This window comes from Panulirus ornatus, chromosome 39, assembly GCF_036320965.1.
Source record: "Panulirus ornatus isolate Po-2019 chromosome 39, ASM3632096v1, whole genome shotgun sequence".
Classification (NCBI taxonomy): Eukaryota; Metazoa; Arthropoda; class Malacostraca; order Decapoda; family Palinuridae; genus Panulirus; species Panulirus ornatus.
In genome coordinates, this window is record NC_092262.1 from 7,532,255 (window position 1) to 7,552,997 (window position 20,743).

At 44.6% G+C, this 20,743-nt stretch overlaps 1 protein-coding gene across 6 annotated transcripts in view; it reads right to left on the reverse strand.

Moving 5' to 3' along the window:
- Positions 1 to 20,445, reverse strand: part of Piezo (piezo type mechanosensitive ion channel component) — a 168,952-nt gene extending 148,507 nt beyond the window's left edge. For 5 of the 6 annotated variants that reach the window (XR_011715451.1, XM_071684922.1, XM_071684921.1 and 2 more), the window contains exon 1: positions 20,324 to 20,445. The gene's annotated coding sequence lies outside the window, so the exon portion shown is untranslated. Of the gene's footprint in view, positions 1 to 17,902; positions 18,002 to 20,323 lie in introns of those variants that run through there. The other variant, XM_071684920.1, reaches the window with a different exon arrangement.
- Positions 20,446 to 20,743: the final 298 nt, after the last annotated feature.

Here is a 20,743-nt window from a genome sequence, read left to right on the forward strand (position 1 = left end):
TACATTCCCCTGCTACTGGATGGAAAGCAGCCTCAGGGTGGAGGAGCTTTGAGGGGGTGGTTCTGGGTCACACCAGGACCCATAGAAACTGCTGCTGGGGTAATTATATATAGCCTACAACACTGTGGGTTGTGGGGGGGGGGGGGAGTTTTGGGGCGAGCGGGCGCGCCCTGCACTGCGGGGATTGATTTACGAAGGAAGAGGCGCGTGCGGCCGCGAGGGTCTAATACAACCTTGCCTCCGCCACCTGCGCCACGCAACAAGCACCGTCACTGCACTGTGGTACGCGTCGTGCACTCCCTCGTGCACACCAGCGGCTTGGCTCTTTCCCTTCAGCGATCGCTTCTCAACAGATCTTTACTGGTAACCACAAACTCGAAGACCTAAGGACTTTGGACGGTCATTTGCTAGGCAATTCATTCGTTCAGTGTCGACGTCACGGGCTACCAGTATCCAAGGAAGTACACTGCCCAGCAACGTTACGGAGTTAATCATGTTAACAACCATGACCACGAGGGAAGGAACTCTGAGCAGGGCGACACGTGCACAACGGCCTGGACTCTGCCCTCACCCCCACGAGCGAGATTAAAAGGGCGAGGCAGGCCATCAATACGCGAGGGAAGTATACCTTCGTGCTCAAGGGTCGTCGTGCCGTCGAACGTCGTGCTCAAGGGTCGTCGTACCGTCGTCGTACTCAAGGGTCGTCGTGCCGTCGACGTCGTACTCAAGGGTCGTCGTACCGTCGTCGTACTCAAGGGTCGTGCCGTCGAACGTCGTGCTCAAGGGTCGTCGTACCGTCGTCGTCGTACTCGAGGGTCGTCGTGCCGTCGTCGTACTCAAGGGTCGTACCGTCGACGTCGTACTCAAGGGTCGCCAGCCGTCGTCGTACTCAAGGGTCGTACCATAATGTTCCTCCGTCTGGGGCCAACCACCAACATTCCCCAACACTGGACCGCCATCTCCGATCTCCCTTCAAGACAACAGCAACTTCTCTCCCTACGTCCTGGGGTGCTGGTGGTCCTCCTGACCCCAATGTGTGCGCCTTACGTGTCGGGCTTAGATTATCGCACACTCCTCAGGTTACCTTAACCAGTTCCGGGCAGAAAGCAGCCTCTCGAACTCTAGTATCCATAACGTACTTACCTTCTGTATATACATACACAGGTTCATGGGCTCATCTGGCCCTATGTATCACGTACAATCATTACATTGCCCTATGTATCACGTACAATCATTACATTCAAAGTTTTTAAAAGACAACTTCTTAATCAGAGTTGAATATTGTATAATAACCTCACTCAGATGATCAGGGCAATCAACCTATCCAGAGGAGACTACGTTTCAGTAACTAACGTTCTAATTAGTGTCAATCTACGTTCAGCTGTCACACTTTACGACAACACATGCGTCCCTTCCACTAAAATGTTGCTGCTAAGACTCGCATACATGTACCAAAAACGTGAAACTTCAAAACAAATATTTTCACAGTAATACTTATTCTTTTAAAATACTTATGAAATTTTTTATTATGATCTAGAATATATATATATATATATATATATATATATATATATATATATATATATATATATTCACATACATAATCGCCGTTTCCCGCGTCAGCAAGGTAGCGACGGGCAACAGACGAGGAATTGCCCATCCAATCATATATATACATAAACGCCCATACACGCATGTATACACAAGCACACACCCACACGTGCTCGCCTTCATCCATTCCCGTCGCCAACCTACCCCACAGATATATATATATATATATATATATATATATATATATATATATATATATATATATATATATATATATATATATATTCCTATAAAGAAATACAAGGACTGACCCCTTTGTGCACTATGACACGACCCTTGAGGATGACGGTACGACCATTAATCACGGCTGCCAACACACCTGAGGTACGACGTCACTTCACTAATTGCACCGTTAGCGTCACAGTCCCCGCGTGTCTGTCGGACATTCCACTTCGTCAGGGTAACATGCCTGCACTGCCCCTCGTACTGCACTACCGTCGTCAGGAGAGGTTGGTGGGCCGGAGGAGAGGGAAAACCTCCCGCTGGCTGCCTGGCTTACTTGAGTCCACCAGCCAGGGGTGTGTGTGTGTGTGTGTGTGTGCCGCTGGTGTCCGCTCCCCCAAACTCGATACCGGCCGTGTGTGGACCATGTGGAGGAAGGGGGCGTGGCTCATTGTATAAGCTGGTGCATGTGTGGGGGGAAGGGGGCGTGGCTCACTTTACTAGCTAGCCTATGTGGGAGAAGGGGGCGTGGTTCACTATACAAGTTGGTCTATGTCGGTGAAGGGGGCGTGGCTCACTTTACTAGCTGGTCCATGAAGGGAATGGGGGCGTGGCTCACTGCACCATTTGGTCCATGTGAGCAATGGGGGCGTGGCGCACTGTACCAACTGGTCCATGAGGGAGAAGAGGCCGTGGCTCCCTGTACCAGTTGATCCATGTGGGGGAAGGGGGGCGTGGCAAGCTGTAATCCGCTGGTCCACCATCTGGGGGCGTGGCTAAACCACAATCTATACATGATTAAACGGCTCTTCCACAACCACAACATGTCGCTCGTGTGACCGATACCGCAAGCTTAAACGTACCCTCTGCTGGGGGGATCCCACACATACACGGCTCGGCCCATACCATCCTCCCTAAGGCCTGACGGTGCGAGAGATCCGACGCCTGTAGATGCTCGTCCGTCCTCCCCTACCTGACGGCGGCGCTGCCGGCGATGTGTCTAGACCCTGGCGCCAACCAGACGGTCCTCGCCGCGTGGCTCCCTCCCTCAGCTGCAGGGGATACTACCAAGCCACGTGCTTTTTCGGGCAAACACGTAGAGCAACAAGCACATCAATAACGAACACGCGCTGTTGCAGCAGCTGGGTGGATGGTGTTGCCTGCTACACCTGCGTCCGCTGCTGCTGCTGGGTGGATGGTGTTGCCTGCTACACCTGCGTCCTCTGCTGCTGGGTGGATGGTGCTGCCTGCTACACCTGCGTCCTCTGCTGCTGCTGGGTGGATGGTGTTGCTTGCTACACCTGCGTCCGCTGCTGCTGGGTGGATGGTGTTGCCTGCTACACCTGCTTGGACATGTTGCTTGCTACACCTGACTCCGCTTCTGAATGACCTGGTTAACAACGGCGGTGGACGATGTCGACGAACACGAACATTAATACCAGTTGTTACTCTTATTAGGACGTGTGCATTGAGGAGGGACAAAAAATGATGGAATGACCCTTTTAACACAACGGCACGATCCTACTACACGAGCATACGACCCGTCGGAAGGACCCCGCATGAAAACGTGGTGACGACCCTTCTAGAAACGACCAGAGCGTACCTCACCCTCCCCCCACCCACCCTTGGCTACAGCACCTCCCTTGCCGGCTTTTACAGAGGGGGGGGGGTTACAATCTTCTTCCAGGAATGTTTATATAACAGCTTATGTCCCTTTCCCCTGCGCGCGCGCGCGCACGTGTGTGTGTGTGTGTGTGCTTCATTCATCACTCAAGTCCATCTTCCAGTGACAATCCAGACTCCACGAACACCACACAGAGACATCAAACAATAATAATACTAATAATATAATAATCCAGACTTGTATAAGCTTCCAAAATGACAAGTTCCCTGAAAGGCATCCGGACAACCTTCCCTGGTGTGTCTCCCTCCTCAGGAATAAATAGTCTAGTGTGAGGGGGAGGAGGAGGGGGTTCTAACCACGCAACACCAGAGGTGATAATGCAAGAACAACGGTCTTGATCGTGTTAATGGCCACAATAAGATCCCATGTCATCAACGGTCGGAGAGGGGATAATTAATTACACCGCTGTCATCACTATAATTCTAGATACAATTATTACTGTCATTACAATACTAAGACTGCTTTATTCTTTTACAATACTCCTCTTACAACTGCTGTATCTACTACTATACTACTGAAACTACAAATACTATACTACATCTACTACAATACTACAGCTACTATACAACTATAACTACTACCCTACAGCTGCTACTATAACGAGGCCATCACAGCACTATTCTACAAACATGCTACTACAATGCACTACGACTGAAACAAACACACACAACACATACGTCCGGGGAGGTTTTCAAGCTGCACGAACGTGCCTGATGGAACAACCTCAGGACTTAAGCGTTGCTGACCACTAATAACCATCATCTCTGCACGTAAAACAAGTGCCCTGCGAAAGGCAATGCCACTTGCATGTTTGGTGATGATGTCGAAACTATGGATGCAGTTGGAAGCACCAAGGGTTAGAGAAATATCATGGACACCCTTGATAATATCTAACCCTGAAGGAAAGGCACCGAGGTAAAGTTTTGACACACAAGATCGAAATTCGACCAAATCTGGAGTTTGTGTCGCAAAAGTCTCTCTTCTCACCAACTATTCAACTCTGCAAACCAGAACTGTCAGATACATCTAACTGCAACAACCTACAAAAAAAAAAAACCTAAATATGAACACAAGACTGCAGGAGCCATCTGCCTACGACATTTGGTGTATCGTGAAAGCCAAGGGTCTTGTGCCCCTCCTGGAATTTAACAACCTGTCCATGAAGAAACGTCTGAGGACCGCCAAGACCCATCCTTGGGATAGGGTAATCCTGCAAGGTTTTGCCACCACCGCCGTACATGACTTGTTGGGAAGTCCGGCCACCGTCGTCTGGGAACGAGATTTTCCTCGAAGACTCCACCAACCACCCATTACGTCACAGAACGCAGGGTTAAGTCACATCAAACCTGGGGAACAAATACGGTAACGTTCGCCATTTCTATGAACGTGAGAACACAACGAAACCACCTTATAACCTTGGCGATAAAGAACTCTTTACCATTAATTCTATTAATTCAATGAAATCAATATCAATGACACTGAAATGTTCAGCTCCCATGTATAACTCTGCCCACCTAATTCCCCTAGACAAAGTGGCACCAGATGATAGTTTCGCGTGTTCAGAGGTGACTGAACTGTTCGGTGAACACCATTACGTCCTCCCACCGTGAGTGAGGACATATGCGAGGTGTCCCGCGTCAGCCATCACCAGCGGAGCGATGCAAGGGGTAGGCTGGAGCTACAGGTCGTGCCTGGCTATGAATTTACATTACACTGGGGCCGTTCTGAACACTACGATAACCGGATCTGAACGGACGGACGATAGCAAACGATACTAGTGCTCGTTGACAGCAGTTTCTGTGCCCATTTTACGCGATACAATCGACATTAGTTTTTGTCTGTGACCTCAAACATGAAGGGAGGCAAGTGACAGCCCTGGGAGAATTCACTGAATGCAGCGCCTTCAATACCAACACCCGCAGTTTTAGATTGGGTAATACGTGAACGTTGGAACTTCGACACAAGTGTTCTATTACGACAGCGTGAGGCACACTGGCACCGTCCGTAGACATAAAACTCGTATGAAATGACGACCTCAAACTAAACTATGATTTCAGTGCCATTCATCCTCGAGTGATGACATCACGAAAGCATCAACCAGTGGTTCACACTCGCGTGACTACTTACGTCATCGTCTATACACCGATTCTTTCAAGCTAAATGTCGTCCCAGGGATACGCCTTAGAAGGATTAGCTTTTGCTACCATATATTTCAACTCGAAGTTTGATGACAGCCCTTTTTAAAGCAGACTGTCAATGATCAATTCCCAAGATACATGGAGGAAAAAAACGAACTAGAACCATCCAATTTATCACTACGAACAACAACAACGTCCACCACAGTTCGTGCGTCCGGCGAAGCACCCCAATTTGGTGATCACTTTTCAAAGTAATCGCCGGCCTTTGGCCTAATATCCACACCAATACCGGTCACTCGATAGCCTCCCCCCCCTCACCGGGCAACACACCGCATCATGTTCGTTAGAGCGTTTGCTGAGCACATTACCCGCTGGTAAGAATCCACACTTCCTTCATTCGCTGGCTATAAGAGCGATCCATTTCGTCGTGCACTTCTAATACCATCCATCGGAAAGGTATGTAGATTAATATCGGGTGGTCAAGTCAAAAACAAAAATAAAAATTTTCGCTGGCTAACTACGTGAAGCCAAGCCAGGCTTGAAAAGTATTTTATCTAAATCGGTGTCGTAATATCCGTCAGGCTAGATACAAACCCCATACCCCCACCTCCCGCACAAGCTGGCCACATCCTGCAGGGAGGATATTGTAAGCGAGCCCCCTCCTGAGCAGCCAGGTGTGGGCGGGTACATGCCTGACCACACGATACCCACCCAACGGCAGCTTCGCCCACTGCCACTTCGCTCAACACGGCGCTGACCAGATCTGAAGAACACTGGCTGTGGAAAAGGTAGCAAATACGTCGCTAAACACACGGACAATCCTCGTTTGAAAGTACATTCAAGCTAATACCTATGGCGTCGTTTTAGCAATCCCGTTCTGCAGCGGATCCAGCAACGGCCAGGAGGCCAACCACGTCCACTGGAGGGAAACCACAGATCAAGAGATGGGGGTCAGTCGCGTTACGACTTCGTCGGGAAACGGCAGGAGAACCCAGGGAGGGACTGTGTGTGTGTGTGTGTGTAACGTGTGGCTTCAGTGTCGACCTGCAACACTGTCAAGGTTTAGAGCATTTTTGGAAAGGTGTGATCAGTAATGCTATGGGGGGGGGGGGGGTCTTGCAAAATGCTTTGACGAGGCAGTTAAAGCCTGGAGGGAGACAATGTATGCTGGCTGTTTATCACAATCTACATGGATGTGACGACGTCAGTTGAAATATGGAGGTGTTCCTCCAGTGAAGACGTGTGTGGCTGGGGCGCGCCCCCCCAACTGAGAAAACCCTTTTAAATTACCTGGTGAAGGTTTAAGACTGCGTTCGGGGGTGGGTTCGGGGGTAGCGATAGTTTAGCTCCTGCTTGGAGTCGTTTTGGCGTTGCCACGGTCGTGGTAGGATCTGAAAATACAGGTGACCGAAGTGTGAAGTAGAGAAGATGGGTTTTTATCATCTCCCTTGGCCTGGTGGGAGGGGAGTGGTAGCCTCTGGAACGGACGAACTTACGCTATACTGGGGGAGGAAATTAATAGCCCCACTTCGGTCTTTCGCGCGTTCTTTCCGAAGGTACTGGCGCATGGGAAGGATTTCCAGCCCCCCCGCTCCCCTTAATCGTTTCCTACGAGAGAGAGAGAGAAGAGAGAGAGAGGTAAACATACCAGGAAATTACTTCCCCTTGAACGCAAGACCCAACCTTGGATGTTTGCTCCAAAAGGAAGTAGGCTTCCCGCCTCTTTACGACCCCCGCAATGCACCATCCGGGGAAACCTCCTCTCCCTGTCTACTAGGAAACCCACACAAGTATGGTCGAGGTCTACCGCGCTCCCAGCACAAACTTCGGCAAAAGCAGCACGACAGTTTCCCCCAACTTGTCATACCTTGCAGGACACCACAAGCCAACCTCAGCCCGATGTTTCTATTGCCGACCCAGCATTTCCACGCAAGCCTCTCTGCTTGCGTCGTAAAATTAACGCAAAGTTGTTGATCATTCGAAAAAAACAAAAACACACACACTTTCTCCGTGATCCACACATGCTATGAAAGTCCACTTACCTCGAACTACGCTGATGTGCCAGCCAAAGGCTACAGTAGGCCCACCGCAAACAGTTTCAACCCCCATACATACACGAAGGTACAAATTCCTCTCTCTCTCTCTCTCTCTCTCTCTCTCTCTCTCTCTCTCTCTCTCTCTCTCTCTCTCTCTCTCTCTCTCTGAGCATGACGGTACGTTCCCTGAGCACTGAGCATCGTATAATTCATCTCGCACATGTATCTAAATCTATCCTGAACTTCCAGAAACAAAGTAGTAACACTAATTAACATAAAAGGGGCATGCACGTGGCTCGGCAGGTGGTTTTAATCACACGTGAGTCAGCCACTCACAAATTGCCTTGCAACACGCCACCGGTCAACGCATCCTTATATTCAATAAAGGACATGGAAGTAGGACTCTAATATGCTTCTTAGGTTGGGTCACCGAAAAATAAAAAGGATCTTTTTTCATTATTTTGTATGCAACAACTTGTTGCCAGTACGTTAAGAGTTCGTAACTATACATACAAGGCAGACACAACCTAACCTTAACCTGACATTGTCTACACCAAACAACCCAACATTAACCAGACATTGTCTACACCAGACACAACCTAACCCTACCCTGACATAGTCTACCTTACATAGTCTAAACCAGACACAACCTAACCTTAACCTGACAGTCTAAACCAGACACAACCTAACCTTAACCTGACATAGTATAAACCAGACATAACCTAACCTTAACCTGACATAGTATAAACCAGACACAACCTAACCTTAACCTGACATAGTCTAAACCAGACACAACCTAACCTTAACCTGACATAGTATAAACCAGACATAACCTAACCTTAACCTGACATAGTATAAACCAGACACAACCTAACCTTAGCCTGACAGTCTACACCAGACACAACTTAACCTGACATGGTCTAAACTAGACACAACCTAACCTTAACCTGACATTTAGATGTCTAAATGAGGTTAATGTTGCCAGTCTCTAAGATAAACGCGTCAAAAGCACCAAACTCAACATAAGCTGATGATTCTTAGATGCAGAAATATAATAGCAATTCTGGAGGTACAAAAGCCAGATCTAAACTAGTTTAAACCATTTCCTTCCCTCGCCCTCCACTCATCACCTCTGTCCTATCCCCATAACCCGATGCACGCTGGGTTGAGCCCTGGCTCTTTTCCTTCTAAAACTCACTTCCTCTAACATAACACTTGCTCTTTCCCCCACTCCTCTCCTCCCTTTGAAGAAACTTTATCATTCAACTAGTTCCAATAACCCTTGGTCAGATCAACGGCTTCGACAGTACAATCACCCACGGAGCCGGAAACCTTTCCTTAACACACTAGGCTATCCAGCCCAACACCCTTAACACCACAGTGTCCACGGACCACCAACATTCGGATATCCCCTCTTGGCTCAACACTAAGGTCAAGAACCAGAGTAACACTGAAGCAATCAAAGACAAAACCACTACTACTACCCTGATGTGTCTACACTTTTTCCCATCTACCATCAACACTGCTTTCCCATCTACCATCAACACTGCTTTCCCATCTACCATCAACACTGCTTTCCCATCTACCATCAACACTGCTTTCCCATCTACCATCAACACTGCTTTCCCATCTACCATCAACACTGCTTTCCCATCTACCATCAACACTGCTTTCCCATCTACCATCAACACTGCTTTCCCATCTACCATCAACACTGCTTTCCCATCTACCATCAACACTGCTTTCCCATCTACCATCAACACTGCTTTCCCATCTACCATCAATCAAACCACCTCAGCTGTAGGAGAAGGTAATCCAGATGAGCACAGTACCCGCGAGATCTTGGAACAATACCACACTCGACCCTTGCACGCACGGCGGAGTCTTCGTCTCAGGAAGCTGCAAGCTTGCTTATTTATATCGCACTAGAGCATCTGTCCTGCAGCCGCCCGCTGCACCTGTCCTCCAGCCGCCCGCTGCACCTGTCCTGCAGCCGCCCGCTGCACCTGTCCTGCAGCCACCTGCTACGTACATCTGCCGTCGTGACATCTCTGTAAACTTCAAGTCTGCGTCGGGGGGTTATGCTCAAAACACCAAACACTGTATTCTGACCCTTGGGGATGGCGGTATAGCGCTTAAACATGACCCCTTTGTCTTCTCTGTATAGAGGTTATTATACCCCAAAGGTCTTATGGCCACGTTCAAGGGCCATACTGTCGTATTCTTGATATTACGTTTTCCTGAAGATCGCAGCCCAAAGTCCATTACCAAACTCCAACATGTTTGCGTGGAACATCACGCAAGACAAACGATCCAAGAACACAAGTCCTCAAATCCTTGTATAAACAAAATAAGTCTTGTGTATCAAACACAAACACACCACATGAGAGACCAGTTAATCTCACCTCCATAACTCCCTCAGAGATAATGGTTTGCTTTTAATGGGCAAATGGCTCTTTCGTAAGTCAATTACACTGTAACCTCTCCTTATTTATTCAGGAGACTAATCAATCTTAAAACTACACGACCCCACACTAATCACCACAAAGAACCACTAAACAAGCCCTAGTTACCCTCTCCATATCAGAGCAACAGTAATTAAGGACGATCCTGTCCGCTAAATGGCCTTATATACTGTTAATTACAGGCATTAATTACTTTACAAGTTCTGCCTCAGTTTTCCACGTTACCTAACGAACCTGCATGTATTTCGTCACCTCTCCCTTGGCGGATGAATAATTAACGACGCTAATACCCAATCAAACAAAGACAAATATAAATGAGTTCTGCACACGCCACTGCCAAAGACTGGATGACGTCTTTGCTGGAGCATGAAAACTTCACCTCTACTGACGGGAAAGGCGAGGAGCTGGTCAAGACAACCATGGCATGTGTGGATGTACTGTGGCCACAGCTCAGAGCACGACCAACAATGGGCGACACTCGCTGGTCTTGTAAACCCTCGCCTCATTAAGGCCCGTCTCACCCAGTGTGGGTAGGCCGACTCCAGACCATTCTGGTTGAACACCTTTCTCCTCCCCTCACCCTAAACTCCAAATGTCTTAGCACTAGATTGCGTTCTGTGGACGGCTGCGTGGAATAAAGATACCGGTCTTAATACGCCAGATGGTGTACGCACGTACGCTTACCCTGACGCCATCATCAGTTCTTGAACCAAACTCAACCTGTCCGAGCGAACGCCATGTACGTTTACCCTGACGCCATGATCAGTTCTTGAACCAAGCTCAACCCACAAAAAGGTATACAAAAAGCTGTGTATATATCAAATCCTGTGTACATACGGCATAGTTCATCTCAACCTTAATCCATGGACGCGTGTCCACGCGAACGCCCTGTGTCCGTACACATGCACACGTGCCGATCACAAACAAGGCGTCTCGTGTACTGTCGTTTCAGCGTGTCGCCGGCAGCCAGTAACGTGTCCCTGCCCTGGGGAATAGCACCCGCCAGTGTTCTGGCGCCTAGTAATTACAATGGCATGTGGCGACGCGCGGGGTGAGGGCGAAGCCGGTGGGCTACACGAGTGGGGGTGTTAGCGAGTGAGAGTCGGTGGGCGAGAAGGGATATGACAGGAGGTAGGTGTGTAGGTGTGTGTGTTACATCCTGCTAGACTTTCTCTAACGGTGTTCATCCATTTTCTTTCTAGAAAGACTTGTCGGTCAGTCTCGCTGACAATCTACGAGACAACGAATTACCAGACCACTACAGACAGACAGCACTTGTTTTTTTTTCCCCTATGAAATGAAGTACCTTTACATCTAGATAGATTACCACAAAAAAAATTCCTTAACCTTACTCCTTAAGAGTTAATCGTTCTGAAATACCAAACGTAAACACGAGAAACGCATCACGACCCATGAAAAACGAAAAAGTAAAATACTTGTAAACAAATCAACGCCTATTTTCCTATTTACACAATAAAAGTAGGTCATGCTATGAAACACCAGACGTAAACACGAGAAACGTATCACGACCCATGAAAAACGAAAAAGTAAACACGTGTAAACAAATCAACGCCTATTTTCCTATTTACAGAATAAAAGTAGGTCATGCTATATGGACGGGTTATGCAACGGCACTCGGCAAGATTAGCATAATTACCAGTTGCAGTAACGACCGGTCAGTCCCTCCCGCGCACGACCTGGCCAAGTTGGCCAGGGATTACAGGCCTTTGAGAGCGACGGTTGTAACCCCTGGTTAAGCTGACCTGGCCTCTTGCAATTTCCCTCCGTCGAAGGTCAAGCCTTCATATAACCAAGAGCGGTGCCGCCGTGCTCAACAGGTCAAGCTTATTGGCCTTGACACCTAACCACCCTGTATCACAACCATCAATCACACAGTCATCTGTGTGACCCTAACCAACTCGACCCTTCCGTAACCACAACTACCCCTACCTACGCAGTGACCACGCAATTCTACAACATTTATCACAAAATTCCCCCCCCCCCCACCTTTTTTTAAGGCTACGGTCACGCACAGATGTCCCCCTTCTAACATACCTTAAATGAATTCCTAACACAGGCGCAAGATAAAAAAAAAAAAATTAGATGTTGCAAGATAAATAGTGGATGTTATAACATGTGGATGTTATAATACATAAAACGTGGATGTTATAAAATAAAAAGTGGATGTAATAAAAAGTGGGAGATAAAAAGTGGATGTTTTAAGATAAAAGTGGATGCTGCAAGATAAAAGTGGTTATAAAATAAGTGGGTAAGATAAAAAGCGAGTGTTACAATAGATATTAAGTGGATGTTGTAGATAAAAAAGTGGATGTTATAAGATAAAGTGGATGTTACAAGATAAAGAGGGAAGGGAAGGAATCTGGAGAGGGCGAGAGCAGAATCTGTATTGCGCTCAATATTTCAAGTTTGCAATACACACATTAACGAACCACCCTGACAAGGGGTTAGACTGTTCCCACCATCACTAACATTCTCCAAGTCGTTGAAGGTTGTAGATGCCAGAGCGGCTCTGGTGTCCACAACCTACTAACGATAGTTAAAGCGGTCAGTCCTTCCCGAGCGGATGGCGAAGGCGTAACATGGCTCCGCGCACCACTTTAAACGTTCCCAAATCCGGACTGGGCCTTAGCATACCACTATGCCTAGCTACCTCCACCTAAAACTGAGCGACCTTTCTCTGGGGGACAATATACAGTTGCCAAATAACCGATCAGAAACCTAAAACCTAGAGGTATTAGCCTTTCTCTGGGGGACAATATACAGTAACCAAATAACCAATCAGAAACCTAAAAACCTAGAGAGGTTATCGTAGGCTGCGCGCATTGCTCAACCACCCGTGTCTTCACCTACTGATGAAGCAGCTGTGTTTAGGTACGTCTGTTGGTGGGGATACGGGGAAAGATTTGTGGACGTCTTGCTCACGGGGGTAGAACGTGTTCAGCGATTAAAGCACAACGGTACGACCCACGAACAAGAGCTTTACATTTCTTGTGAACTCTACAGGTGGAATTTGTCACTCAAAGGAACTCCATCGTCCACAATACATACACACACACACAAAAAAAAAAAAAAATAATATATATATATATATATATATATATATATATATATATATATATATAATATTCCATGTGTGGCGAGGTGACGATGGGAATGAATAAAGGCAGACAGTATGAATCCTGTACATGTGTATATATGTATATGTCTGTATATATATGTATACATTGAGATGTATAGGTATGTATATTTGAGTGTTTCCTTGCGCTACCTCGCTAACGCGGGAGACAAAGCAAAATAATATATATATATATATATATATATATATATATATATATATATATATATATATATATATATTACAGAGGTATAAGTTTGTTGAGTATTCCTGGTAAATTATATGGGAGGGTATTGATTGAGAGGGTGAAGGCATGTACAGAGCATCAGATTGGGGAAGAGCAGTGTGGTTTCAGAAGTGGTAGAGGATGTGTGGATCAGGTGTTTGCTTTGAAGAATGTATGTGAGAAATACTTAGAAAAGCAAATGGATTTGTATGTAGCATTTATGGATCTGGAGAAGGCATATGATAGAGTTGATAGAGATGCTCTGTGGAAGGTATTAAGAATATATGGTGTGGGAGGCAAGTTGTTAGAAGCAGTGAAAAGTTTTTATCGAGGATGTAAGGCATGTGTACGTGTAGGAAGAGAGGAAAGTGATTGGTTCTCAGTGAATGTAGGTTTGCGGCAGGGGTGTGTGATGTCTCCATGGTTGTTTAATTTGTTTATGGATGGGGTTGTTAGGGAGGTAAATGCAAGAGTCTTGGAAAGAGGGGCAAGTATGAAGTCTGTTGGGGATGAGAGAGCTTGGGAAGTGAGTCAGTTGTTGTTCGCTGATGATACAGCGCTGGTGGCGGATTCATGTGAGAAACTGCAGAAGCTGGTGACGGAGTTTGGTAAAGTGTGTGGAAGAAGAAAGTTAAGAGTAAATGTGAATAAGAGCAAGGTTATTAGGTACAGTAGGGTTGAGGGTCAAGTCAATTGGGAGGTGAGTTTGAATGGAGAAAAACTGGAGGAAGTGAAGTGTTTTAGATATCTGGGAGTGGATCTGTCAGCGGATGGAACCATGGAAGCGGAAGTGGATCATAGGGTGGGGGAGGGGGCAAAAATTTTGGGAGCCTTGAAAAATGTGTGGAAGTCGAGAACATTATCCCGGAAAGCAAAAATGGGTATGTTTGAAGGAATAGTGGTTCCAACAATGTTGTATGGTTGCGAGGCGTGGGCTATGGATAGAGTTGTGCGCAGGAGGATGGATGTGCTGGAAATGAGATGTTTGAGGACAATGTGTGGTGTGAGGTGGTTTGATCGAGTAAGTAACGTAAGGGTAAGAGAGATGTGTGGAAATAAAAAGAGCGTGGTTGAGAGAGCAGAAGAGGGTGTTTTGAAGTGGTTTGGGCACATGGAGAGAATGAGTGAGGAAAGATTGACCAAGAGGATATATTTGTCGGAGGTGGAGGGAACAAGGAGAAGAGGGAGACCAAATTGGAGGTGGAAAGATGGAGTGAAAAGGATTTTGTGTGATCGGGGCCTGAACATGCAGGAGGGTGAAAGGAGGGCAAGGAATAGAGTGAATTGGAGCGATGTGGTATACAGGGGTTGACGTGCTGTCAGTGGATTGAATCAAGGCATGTGAAGCGTCCGGGGTAAACCATGGAAAGCTGTGTAGGTATGTATATTTGCGTGTGTGGACGTATGTATGTACATGTGTATGGGGGGGGTTGGGCCATTTCTTTCGTCTGTTTCCTTGCGCTACCTCGCAAACGCGGGAGACAGCGACGAGGTATAAAAAAAAAAAAAAAAAAAAAAAAATATATATATATATATATATATATATATATATATATATATATATATATATATACTCGTGTCTAATGCTTTAATTTTCAGAGTTGTCACCAATCTAATCACTATGGCAAAGACTAATTAATTTGCTTTGTCCGACTGGCAGGATAACAGCAGTCTGCAACCGAACACTTCACAGCCAAAATATCGTTGGTGTCCTCGCCTACCAACAAGCAAACGCGACATGGCATCTTATCAATCCCTCCATCTCTAAACACGTCAATACTCGTGGGACTTATGCATCACCCTGACGTGCCAGTAATGATGCAGTTTAATGGGAACACACATACAGATTTTCTGATAAAGTCACATTGGAGAGTTTCTTGTCCCCCCTCCCCCTCAAAAAAAAAAAAAAGTATAGAACAATGTCCCGCTACGGTAACAATGACAACAGACTATTAAAATACCGCCACAATGACACATTCATTACCAACGGCGCCTATTCTTTACACACATCTGAACCACTGTGCAAGAAACTTGTTCGTCTTTCAAGGCCATAACCTAATTTTGACGGTGTTCGTCTTTTACGTCCGTAACCAAATTTTTAGGAACTTCACGTTGGTTACATAAGTTAACGATAAGTTTGTCAACCATAACCTTAGGCAGCTCATTCGAACAACATTTATCCACAGAAACGCAAATGACAACGTACTAACTTCTCGACATATAAAATATAAAATTTCAGGGACAAACGTTCACCCACCTTCCTTCATCTGTATACTGGTGTAACATATGCTGTCAGAATAATTCACGGTAATTACAAACGATAAGCTAAAGGGTGGCAGAAAAAAAATGCAGTGGGCCACGCAAACCATGAATGCCGAATAACGACTCTCCAGGATGAGTGTCACATGGGTGTACAAGTCCCTCACTGTACAGTACAAACAGGTAATCATAAACCATCAACGGTCAAGACAGTCGGCTGCTCCCAAGGCCAAACTTAAGGGCACGAAATTTCCGTATGGGATGGTCATACACTTGACAAAAATGCAGCTGGGTTCTAAGGTTTGAATTCTGTATACTATGCAGCGTCAAAATCTTGAATGGACCTGAAAGACAAGAACATACTGTCCCCTTACTATCGTTCTTCACTTAACCACTGTCAGAGTGATTCTCCACTGGCCGCCACTTCTAATGAAACAACCTGGAGATATGAGCACCTGTTACAGGACGCAGCCTAAGTTCATATGGTTCTACTAACACCATCAGGTGAACAACTCGACCACTGGAGAACAACCTATTTTGCAGACACCCTTGTCTCATTTCAAATTGGTGGGTAGCTTTTGACGTGCATGTTTCTACTGTAACAACGATAATAACACTAAATAGGCAACAACAGAGCCAAGTTTGCATAATTTCTAATAATTTAATTAAGTTTCTCCTAACCATATGTAAGCTTTATTCACAAACGTTCTAAATTCAAGGTTCACGCTATCATACCCACAGATCGAACCTTCGTGTTCATAGATCCTATCGTTGTAACAATGGGGTTAATCCTCCTGATTGCCAATAAATTTTATTACTTCCAAATCATACACGGTTCACGCTATCATACCCACAGATCGCATACCCTCGTGTTCATAGATCCTATCGTTGTGACAGAGGGGTTAATCATTGCCAATAAATTTTATTCTAAATCATACGAGTTAATTAAATGATCAATACCGTACCCTTCTGGTCAATTACACACGTAATACTTGTCACTTGCGTCCGGTACTTTCCTATCGCCTGCAATGCGACAGACCACCACTCGTAACCTGAGAAATATGCCCGACTTAAAATACCCCGCCGCCACCGGAATAACCAAGTATTGACATTTTTTTGTTCACAGTCAGGCAAATCGCCATGTACAGTCAACCCCCCCTCCCCCTCACCTCTGAGGCAAGAGATCTTATCGCCAACTACGATCACCTGGCCGTTAAATTAAAATCTAAATGGCGAAGCGTGTCTCACACCCCACCTATCAAGCCATTTATAATCATTTGTAATCTCATGGTACAAATTAGCAAATGCCTGTTATAACTCGCAGCCACACCTCAATAAAAGTAGAGTCGATGTTCAAATAACGAATATAAAACGCGATCCTATAGGACATAACGATCACACGCTACAGTAGATAGTAAATTGCACGAAATAATTACTTAAATATCGACAACTTACCTAGGTTGCTAAGCAGTCACTTGATAGGAAACAATTCAAGAGTCTAACGAAAACGGAACCGCGAATATCCAACTCCCCCCCCCCCCCCATATCAAACTATTGCTGCTGCCCTTTTTAAGCAAACTGCTACGACCAAAATTGCCACACGATTCCCTTAATAACGTTGCGATAAAGCTTGTAAACGTAACGTTAACAAGGGCTTGGTCAGTACCTTACCACAATCCTCACAAATCATCTTGAGGTCAAAAATGTCATACCACAAACAGCCATTAAACATGAAAAGCTTTCACCAAATTCTTCCAATTTTCTGTATATAAAAAAAAAAACGTGCCACAAGGCCCATTTCATGATAGTCAACGTCAATCACAGCTTTATCTACACAAGCCAGCAGTACATACATGGCGACGAGCAGACTTCAACAAAGGCTAGTCACATGTACTGAGCAAACCTCAAACTTACGGACATAGTTTTCCTACTTATAAAATAGTTCACTTACAATTCCACTTAACAAATCCTACGTTAAGAATACAAGTAACCTGTATACACGAGTGAACAAGGTGATGGGAGGGTGAAAAAAATAAATCAAAAATGCCGTTTGAAAAATCTACGCTACTTAAAAACACCCCATCCAACACACTTCTTCCACTACGGTCTAGACCGACAAGTTTCAGCAATACTTATACCACACTTACAAAGATCTGAATATTAATTATCAAAGGATGGTTCTTACCTACAGATATGGCCACATGTAGAACGAAATTCACAAATTTTCGACTCCAATTTCTACGTCACGTCCACCTCGTCTTCCGCGCCATTTGCAAAGGTTCCAATAACGTTTCAAACCATTATTCAGCGACCACGAAATGAATCTCATAGACTTTCTACATTGATTAACAACTTCTATGGACGAATATAATTTTGTTGCACCTTAACGTATTGCATTATTCAATATTTCTGCGTTAACAGATTATTTTAACTTAAATTTGTCTACGTTGAAGACTAAGGTTCTCCGAAAATTCCGGTCTCCAACCTACGTACCAAACTTCCTGCACCATTTCAAAACACTAACTTCATAATCTGTCAAAGGCTTTGTCTAAAAAAAAAAAAATCTCGTTATCAAAATTGAGACATGTCAAGAATAATCGAGTTTACAAATGTAAAACATTTTTGCAGTCATTACTCTCAACTTCAGAATTAAGTTTACAAACGTAAAACACATTATTGCAGTCATATTTCTCTCAGCTTTCGAAACATTAATTACGGTATAAGCAAAACTATCAAAACCTACTAGTGACAAGCACATAACAGCTATCCTTTGTCTAACTAGCTTTCTTTCAATTACAGTACTATAAAAACATTTTACAACAATTACTGACACTATGTTTATCATATTCCTCTAACGGCAAAATATTTGGCTTAAAATAGCTTCGTGCTGCTCTAACTAAACTAAACAAAGCCTATTCCATTACGACTACTTATCGATATTCTATTACACATATGAAGACAAACTGCGACATAATCACGTCGAAATATTCTTTTAAAGGTGGACATGTCGACACAGCGAGTACCGCAAAGCAAACTCGGTTGTAAGAAAACACGTAAACTTACAACGCAGCTCCTGTGAATGGGTTTACCTCTGGCAGTCCAGCCAGCCAGTCTATCAGTCGCTCTATAATGGCAGCTGACCCAGAAATAAGGTCAAGTGGCTGCAATTCTTTAAGTAACACCCATTAACAGGACCGCAGGCCGACGCAATGTTCTAGAAAACACAGACGTTCACCTCACCTGATCTGAGTAGCAGAACCTAATCTAACTAAAGAAACCCACAGGTTTTTAAAGTTTATAAATAAAAGTCATTTCAAAGTAGCCAATTAGGTCAACGTCTCGTATGTAATTTAAATTCACCCCGTGAAGCTAATATTACCATCTAGCGATGTTTATGTTTACGAAACTACTTTCCTAAAGCTTGGTAAGTAACTAGTCACTTCTGTTAATACATTACTTATATTTCACGTGCATCACACTCCGAAACCTCACGTACTTTATAACTACTTATTAACAAGGTGCATATTTTGATACAACAAATGGGGAAGTACTACAATAAATACATCAACTACCTAACTACCTATTAGTCACGAGAAGCAATTTCAAGTACAAGCTGCGTACGAAAATGCCTTTCCTTTGTGTGTGTGTGTGTATATATATATATATATATATATATATATATATATATATATATATATATATATACCAAACTTGACCGATCCTGGTACTGGGAAATACGCGAGAAAAGGTACACCAAATAATGCATCTGCTCACCTCAAAAAAAAAAAAAATATAAAAAAAATGAAATTCCTACGTTTTAATGTCTACTGAAAGCTAATACAACCCAGGCACTTACAACTGTAACGAAATAGGCAATCACTCAAGTTTAGAATAAATCTAGTTAAGGATACATTATAATTACAGTTACAAAAAGCCTGCAAATTTTACTTAGGTTTTTAAGTTTAAATTCGAAAGAGACACATCCCGTTCTGTCCTTAAGTATCTATCAATATCCACGATATACAATTAAAAGCTTCGAAAAACCTCTACATTTGTAAACTATTACAATTCTTATCCCCTTCTTTCAGTTTCATTTACCAACTTTATGGTGGCCAGTCCCACAATCAATAATATGATCTGCAAACGACAGTAACGGTCTTAATTTGGGACACCGTCGTCGTCTTAAAAGGGCCATCAACCACTTGCAACCATTCAAAGTGGCAGCCAAACAACTTAACCACTCATTGGCCAACAGCACTAATATCTCATATGGAACAAAAGCAAAAATATGAATCTATCAAACGCTTAAATCAGTAATTTGTCAGCATGTCAAAAAAAAAAAAAAAAAAACACACCAAAGCACTCATTCTAAGTAGCCCTTGTAAGTCCCGATGCCTAAAAGATATTTAGTTTACGACGTATATATAAATTCTTGTCAGCAAGATACACCGGACAAAGTCACACATACAATTTTTTCCAGTGTCAGTTATATGTTAAAATAATAATGAACTGCGAATGTCACATGTTCCACTACCGCGAGGTTAACCAACGCTTCGTAAAACGGCAATGGTTTCTAAGAGTCACAGAACATGGGAGGGCAACATACACTTGGATAAAAGGCGACACAACACACAGAAGATCCTGGTCAGCAGTCTTGCCGGTGGAGGAATGAAGGAGTAAGAGATCCACTGTGACAGCCGGCCCGGCACCTACTACCGTACCGCTCAGTTTTCGCCCTCGACACACCATACACGTCTGGCAGCCAAGACACCGCCGGCTTAGGGAAAAATTGTTTTACATATACTCCAATGATCAATTGCCCAGTTTACCCTTCATCAATACGCATATATTCACTTTCTTTTGCATTCGACCCACTAATTTCAGTCATTTTCTCTTGTCCAGGGTATTTTTTCTTATATCAGGAGATAAAATCAAATGTTGAGTCGTTCAAATGGTCAACTGCCCAGTTTATCCTTCACCAATACGCATCCACTCCATTTCTTTTGCATTCAACCCACTAATTTCA